At 38.6% G+C, this 8,496-nt stretch overlaps 1 protein-coding gene across 1 annotated transcript in view; it reads right to left on the bottom strand.

Annotated features, from left to right (window-relative positions):
- LOC106869665 (zinc finger protein 883) overlaps window positions 1-7,153 on the bottom strand; it is a 34,636-nt gene extending 27,483 nt beyond the window's left edge. The window contains exon 1 of the mRNA XM_014915495.2: window positions 5,253-7,153. The gene's annotated coding sequence lies outside the window, so the exon portion shown is untranslated. The remainder of the gene's footprint in view (window positions 1-5,252) is intronic.
- Window positions 7,154-8,496: the final 1,343 nt, after the last annotated feature.

Genomic DNA, 8,496 nt, shown 5'->3' on the forward strand with positions numbered 1-8,496 from the left:
CCCATAACTTAGCGGTTCGGCAAAAGAGACCAATAGAATAGGTACTAGGCTTACAAAGAATAAATCCTGGGGTCGATTTACTCGACTAAAGGTGGTGCCCCAGCATGGCCGCAGTCAAATGACTGAAACAAGTGAAAGAGTAATCTCAAGACAAGGAGACACACAAACGCATATCCCCAATCATCCAGTCCCTTGTCATCTCCTCCAAAGGTTCAAGGTCCTGAGATCAGTCTTCACCACTTTGTCCCATGTTTTCCTGAGTTGCCTTCTTCCACAGGCTCCACTCACATGATGTGATTAGCACTTACTTACATAGCTATCCTCACCCATATACATGACATATTCATGCCAAAGTAGTTTTCTTTCTTGCACAACACATCTGATTCTCCTTATGCCCAGGTTTTTCTCTCAGTACATTTGTACTATGTTGTTCATAAGCACTTACACTACATGTCCCATGAAGTATGCTTGTCTCATTTCTTTCCTGTTTTGTCAAGCCCTCTACATTCAAGGCCAAGTCTTACTACCATGCAGCATTGCTGTTCTAACACAAGAGTCATACAAACAGTCATTCCTCTTATACCCAGTTTTTCTCTCAGCACATTTGCACTATGTCATTCCTGCACACATTGCACACCCAATGGAGCATGCTCACTGTATTTCTTTCTAGTTTTCTCAAGTCCAAGTTGACCTCTATATTCCTGGCCCATGTCTCATAAACATGCAACATCGCAGTTCTAGCACAAGCATCATAGAATCTCTCTCCTTTACTCAGCAGGAAAAATCTTTTGTCACCAGGAGCAATAGAAACTCACTTAATGTTTTCCAGCTTGTTCTTAACCTGGCTACTATACTTTCAGAGCACTCACCTCCCTGCTAATTACATCTAAATAATGAAAGCTATTGACTACTTCTACTGAGCGATTCAGGTATTTAAGAATTTCTATTTTGGTGTGTTCAGTGGACATCCAGCTCCAATGCATCTATCATATATGAAGCTTGCTTTCTCTGATAGTTTACTTCTGATTCCATTGCATCTCTTGTGTGACTATAGATTACATAGGTTGCAGCATATGGGGTTCATAACTACTCCTTTTCTACGTATTGAGTAAGGAAATTTCGCTGAAGGTACCATTTTTTTTTTCTGCTTTCCCCAAATGAACAATACAAGGTGCATCCAGAGATTTTGAGACTTTTTTTTTTAGAAGAGGTAATCATAATTGTTCTAGATTACTCTAATCATAGTATAGCAATACTATACATTTAATAATCTGATCAACCAATTTTTTTTTTTTTTTCCAGATTGAAGGAGACGACTGTAACAGCACTTTAAACATACTATTAAACACTGCTTGTCACTGCTGATAGGTTTGCAGAATGAAGTCAGAATGTGAAGGCAATTTGGAATCTTGTTATGCAATAAATTTTGTGATAAACAGGGTAAAAAAAATGCCACAGAAACTTATGAAATGATCCAGACTGGTCATGCATTGACTTGTATAAGCTAAGCATCTGTTTTTTCTACTGGCACAAGTGATTTAAAGACAGCAGAGAAGAGGCAGGAGACAATGAGAGGTGTGGGAGGGAGTGAGGCATCAGAACCTCAGAGCTGGTTGATATTATTTAGTTCTCTCGATGAAGACTGTCTATCAAAACAAGAAGCATAAAGTCTGATGTGGCGACTCTACACAGATTTATTCATGAAAATCTGAACATGCACAAAATTTGTGCAACGTTTGTTCCCAGGGCACTCAGTAACAAACAGAAGAAAGATGCATTGGTGAGAACTAGGAGATAGTTGAGTCCATTACCTCCAAACCAAGAGTACTTAAGCATCTGGTGACTGTGACAAGAGTTAGATAAACTGTTATGATCCAGAGACCAAGAGACAACGTGCCCAATGGAAGCATCCTGGCTCCCATCCACAATTCTATTCTGGTAACCAACTATTTGACAGATATGGGCATCAAAACTGTTCCTCACCCTTCCTACAGTCCAAACTACGCTCCCTGTGACTTAAGGTTATTCTTCCCCAAACTGAAAGGGAACCTCATGAGCAGCCATTTTGAAAACATTGAGAAGATGAAGGCAGCTGTGACAAAGGTCCTGGACACCTTCACTTTGGAGGACTTTCCTGGGGCCTTCACAAAGTTGCTGGAGCACTACAAGTGCATTGAAGTCAGAGGATAGTACTTTGAAGGAGATTAGTGTTTTTGCACTTCTTTGAAATTAATAAATGTCTCTCCTGAAAAAAAAATAGTCTCAGAGCTTCAGGAGTGCACAATATAGCAGTTTATTTTCAGCCAAGTATTTCTCTTACAGTTGCCTTGCTGGGAAGATTGCATTTGTGTTGCCTCTTCCTGGCACAAAGCCAAAAGGCATCTCATCTAGGTCTACTCTATCTTAGATCAATTCAGACCTTCAGAAGCTGGTTTGATTCCTCTTTAGCTGCTGTGCTCTTAGGTATCTCCTTTGCCTTTGTAGCAGTTTACACTGATACATACACACACACACACATACAGAAGGGGGTGGATGGGTAGAATTATTATAGTCTCTGTCTGGGTTCAAATCCCACTAGGGTAAACTATGCTTTTTATCCCTCCGAGTTTGATAAAATAAAGTACCTATCAAGTACTAGCATTGATTAATCAACTACATCCTCTGCCAAACTTTGTGTAATGTTTCAATATGAGAAATCAATATATATTACATTATAGTTGTAGTTGAGAATTTAAACATTACATCTACAAGATCTGAGAAGCAAATAACAACACGAACAAACAGAAGTATGAAATAATTAATTTCCACTTTAAAGAAATAATACGCAAAATATAACATCAATAAAAGTTTGGTTGTACATAAACGTCTTGTAGAGAAATATGTTTATCATGCTTGTACAAGTAAATTGGATAATTCATGAGTTATGTAAATAGTATCATTAATATATGTGACCAGTTGGAAAGAGATAATGCTGTTCAGTGTTTTGTTCAGTTAAAATGTACTTCCTACTGATATAACTGAAAGAGAGTAGAAATACCATGGTGCTTCTTTTCAGAGCGAGCAAATTGCATTATTGAAGTAAAATAAAAAAAACCTACAAGAAAAAAACTTGTGCAAGGATGTCTGATGCTGATGAAAGAGCTAAGAATGTGAGACAGGTTTGCATTTTGTTCATATAACCAAAATGACCGATAGTATAATGGTTTCTCATTGGTCCAAATAAAACTGGTGGAAAACATAGAGAAAGATCAAAAGCTTCACCTAATTGAATGAGATTGCTACAATGGTGAAATGTTCTTTTTCCTAGAACAATGGACCTGATTAAATCAGCTACCCTCATGGGGCTCCTGTCAACTCTTTTAATACTCATAAATAGTTATATCTAACTTCAGTGCAATACCATAAATTTGGGGATGGGGGCAAAGATCCTAAATTTTACTAGTCCTTAAATAATGAGAAGCAAAGTCAATCTCTTGGGATTTGAACAAAGAATGCAAAGAAATGTCATTAAATAGTGCAAACCGTTTTGCCTGACACTACTGATTCTGCCAATCACCTTTTTATTTTTATAAGAGTCCAGATAGAACAGACAGTACTCATGACCCTTGCAGACCCTCTAAGACTGGTGAGATTCATGCAGTTGAACATCATCAAGTAATATCTACAAAAAGGGAAGCAGGTGTGTGGGCAAATGCTTGCAACAGAGTGAAGTCTGCTAAAGACACTCAAGGGTCCAATATCATTTAGCTGCAGGTCAGATCTAATCAAGCTGATCTCTATGATTGATAAAAACGAATCTCGCCTTCTCATCTTGCTTTTTATTTATTTTTTCAAACAACATGTATCTAAAAAATCCTTTGTTTTTTTGTTGACAGTAAATTATGATTTAAGAGATTTGGCTGCTATTTCTAGAAAGTCAAATGACCACATAAAGGATTCTCCATTAGTTATTACTGTTGTTTGGCCCCAAGTGCATCTACCCATTGACTTTGTTTCCTCATAACTTCCAGAGAAATGGATATGTTTTAATGAAATTTCCTACAAATACGTTTCAGATGATGAAGACTCCAATCATATCGGAATTTGTGGCGAAAAAATATTTCCGATGTGGGGAGAGGAGTTTCGGAAAATTCACAAGAGTTGGCTTTGTTTCTTCATAACTTTCTATAAATGAGTATTTTTAAATGACTTTGTACAAATACTTTTTAGATGGTGTAGACGACGATTATATTGAAATTTAACATGGACTGAAGACCCCCCCCCTCAAAAAAAAAAACTGGTGGGTTCGCACACATACATACTCGCACACGTCATTTGAAACTTGAAATTACGGGAAAAAATCGATGTGCATCAGTATGTATGTGTGCGTGCTCATCACTTTTCTTTTCTTCTTCTTATTTTTTTTACATTAAATTCCGATATATTCGTAATCTATACACTCTGAAAGGTATTTGTAGAAAATTTCATTAAAAAAATACCCATTTTCTGAAAGTTATAAGGAAACACAACAGACTCGTTTGAATTTTCCGAAACTTCTCTCCTCACCACTCGGAAAATTTTTTTTTTCACAACAAATTCCAAGATAAACGGAATGTACACCAACTGAAGCGTATTTGGAAAAAGTTTTATTGATAGATACCTATTTTTATGGAAGTTACTTTGTGTAAGTATGCCTTTTAAATATAAGAGAATAAGTAAAAAAGATGAAAATTGAACGAGAACAGAATAGGTGTTGAAAAGCCGGCGAAATTTCAGAAAAACGATTCACATGCCACGAGGAGAAAGGTACTTTTTGCTTTTATTTTTAAGTAGCGAGTATTACAGGCAACAGTAATTATGATTAAATTTTTTTTTCCAAAAATTTTAATTACTTATATATTTTCTCCTCCGTCGATAATCTCTTCCTACCCTTGAAATATGGGACATCTATTTTTAACGCCACTTAAATACCCTTGGTTACCCAGGTAAATAAACACAGAATGTGTTGTGTACGCCCACCACCACAGCTATACGGCACACCCACACAAAACATTTCCAGTGTTTTCTAACACGCGCAAAACATGGAAATACTTTTTGAAAATATCTAAAAGTATGTTATGGTTTTCACAAAATGGAGAACTTTCAACAAATGAAACATTAAGAAGGCAGAAGAGAACTTCACATTTGAATGCCTGGAAGGCGGATACTATGTATAGTGAAAAAATAGCAAATGTTTGTCAACAAGAATGTAAACAAAACAACGAAATACTTACAGAGAGAACATAAACGAAGGTTTATATGAGCTCAAGACGTGTGAACAGATAAAGTAGTCTTAATTTTAATTCAGCTGACAATATAAGATGATTATGTAGTTTTTTTTGCAGTATTATTTAATGAAGTTCCCTTGGGGTCTCAGTTAATAATATCCTAAAATAAGGTCCGACGTGTTTTTAACTTCAGCAAACAGAGTAGAGGACAGATAAGGGAGATAACTACAAGGTACTGCGTGGACAACACTAATTTTATCATCACTGCCAACGTCTGCATCAAAATCTCCTTGTAGGACAAATGGCTAGGTCTTAACTACATCTAAAACTGCAGTAACTTCGTCAAGGAAGGATTTGTATTTTGGTGTATATATCTGCAACAACCACAGCGGGCCTTCTTTCAACTTAAGTTGAAATCCACTCCATAACACAATCCGACAGCCGAGTGCTTGTGCTTAGCTATGCAGACATAGTTGGTACCACACCTGCATAGTGGAGTTCGCAACCTCCATCAAAATCTGCGGTACTTGAAACCGCTGAACCTTTTAGAGGAGACACTGACTATATCTAACCAGTAGCGTTTGGCTTTCTGCATTAGTTCCCGTTCTTTACCCGTAAGAGTTGTGACATTCCAAATCTCAATCACTAACAGTTGTTCCTTCCTGAACTCACTTTGTGGGGCTGGGACACGCATTCTTTGTGTTCCCACTCCACGCCTCCCAGAATAAGTTGCGGACTTATTGTTGGTTGTACTGGCATTGGGAGAAGACTGCAATACATTTTTCGAACTGACCTCTGTAGCTAAGGTCCGAATTCAACCCTCGCTAATCTGTGCGTCGGACGATGCTGTATGGTTATTCTTTCGAACCCTTTTCATATTGCAGCTTTTCGAGGTCTTACTCACTCCAGGCACCAAACTGGTATTTCTGTTGGACCTGCTGCTGAGTTCTGTAAAACAAGAATGAGAATTAGTAATGCAAAGATCGAGACATTGGTCCTAAGAAAGTCTCCCCAGTACGCTCTGCATATTAATAGATCACTGAAGCAATTGCTTAAGTGAAGAGATTTAAGTATTATAGAACCGTGTTCACGAGTGATTGGAAGCAGGATATTGAATTAGATGCAGGTGCTAGCACAATAACGCACCAGCTTCAGAATTCAATCAATAGAAGGAGAGAGATTGATAAAAAAAAAATTTTTTTAAACCAACTCGCTATCTTCGATTTGGTTTTCGTAGCTAACCTCACCTACGGTTATAAATGTTTGGTAATGACTGAAAGAGTACGATCGCGAATACAGGTGGCAGAAATGGGATTCCTCTAAATAATCTCTGAGAAACGTTATTCAACAAGGTACGAAGTTTGGCAGTCAATGAGTCTCTCCAGATGGTGTCGCTATTTCTCCGCATTGAGAGGCCACAGCTCCGGTACTAAGAACGTATGATTAGAATGTTGCAAGACAGATTCTTCAAGCAGATCCAAATAGTGCGAGACCTAGGGACAGACCAAGAACGAGACGGTTGGATAACATCCATAGTCTCAGTTGGTCGCGCTTGGAAATCCAACTGGAAAGTTTAATGACAGTTGCATCTGATAGGACCCGACGGAAGAGGTGCATAAGGTTTCTACCCTCACAGGAATAGTGGGTGGAGAAAATGGGTGGGTGGCTGGATGCTGTCAAAGCTATCAACTTTCCACCAAAGCTATCAGTTATTTGGCAGCATCATGTGTCAAGAAGCGCAATGCTAATCTATGTATACTATGGTTGTGTAGGTAGAGGTCACAGTGCATTGCTTTGCCCGGGGCCTATAATACTGTTAAGACGGCTCTGACAGGAAGTCTGCAAAAACAGTACAGAAACTTTTGAGCTGTGTTCAGAATTTTAAAAGGCGGCAGCGTATCATTACTCAGTTTCGTGTATCTTTCAAAACAGAGGTGAACTTGAGAAAAATGAGCTTATTAGTAAAATCGGTATCTTGAAAAGTTTCCAAAGCTTGGGATCCGAAGAAAAATTCATATATATAAAGATATTTGGTAGTGAAAAGGTTGGAAACCGCTGCTCTTTGTGAAAGCTCTACCAGCTACTAATAGCAGCCAAATATTCCCTTAAAAAAAAAGGACATTGTATAAAGTTGTCCTAGATACACTGTATATGCAAGTAAGACGGTATAGTCACGGCTGGAATGCCTTTGAGCATAGCTCTGCTTGACTGGGGCTAAACAGCAATAACTCTCCTTCATCAATGTTGATAAATGGCAGAAGACTTAAAACCTTGGACAAAATACTGTGTAGCATTTAGATCAGTGTTTCACAAGCTATTTTCCTCCCAGGCTCCACTAAAACTTTCCAGAAAAATCTATGCCCCACAGGTAATTGGAAATTTTTTTTATTTTTAATATTTTACCACAGGAGTGGCTGTGTGGTAAGTAGCTTGCTTACCAACCACATGGTTCCGGGTTCAGTCCCACTGCGTGGCATCTTGGGCAAGTGTCTTCTACTATAGCCTCGGGCCGACCAAAACCTTGTGAGTGGATTTGGTAGACGGAAACTGAAAGAAGCCCGTCGTATATATGTGTGTGTGTTTGTGTGTCTGTGTTTGTTCTCCTAGCATTGCTTGACAACCGATGCCGGTGTGTTTATGTCCCCGTAACTTAGCGGTTCGGCAAAAAGAGACCGATAGAATAAGTACTAGGCTTACAAAGAATAAGTCCCGGGGTCGATTTGCTCGACTAAAGGCGGTGCTCCAGCATGGCCGCAGTCAAATGACTGAAACAAGTAAAAGAGTAAAATTAATTAATATTTTGTGGAAAGTGGGTTATACATCATTAGATGTATACCTGACTTTCCCATATAATATTAAGAATTAACGGTACGCTGAACTCCAGACTATCAACACAAACAACATGTATTCAAGGTGGAATATATATATCTTTAGCTCTTGTTTGTTGAGACGTTGGTATGTAGATGTGAGCGAGCTGTCTAGCGTAAGTTCGAAAGATGGAGAGAGACAGCTAAACACGTCCTTGCTCAATCGCTGGCCAGCAAGAAAGAGGCAGAATGAAGCGGGAAAGCTTGGTTGTTGAATTCCACGCATGCGTGAGACTACGCTTGCGCACGGCGTTACTACAGGGCTCCCTTGCCAGTGCGGAACGCACGATAATATGAAATTCTGTTGGAACGCCTGAGGCAGGATGGCCACTGAAAACCACCCACAAAATGTAGCACAAACACACACAAAGAAAAATGAAAGA

The sequence above is a fragment of the Octopus bimaculoides genome, chromosome 9 (assembly GCF_001194135.2).
Source record: "Octopus bimaculoides isolate UCB-OBI-ISO-001 chromosome 9, ASM119413v2, whole genome shotgun sequence".
In the NCBI taxonomy this organism is placed as follows: Eukaryota; Metazoa; Mollusca; class Cephalopoda; order Octopoda; family Octopodidae; genus Octopus; species Octopus bimaculoides.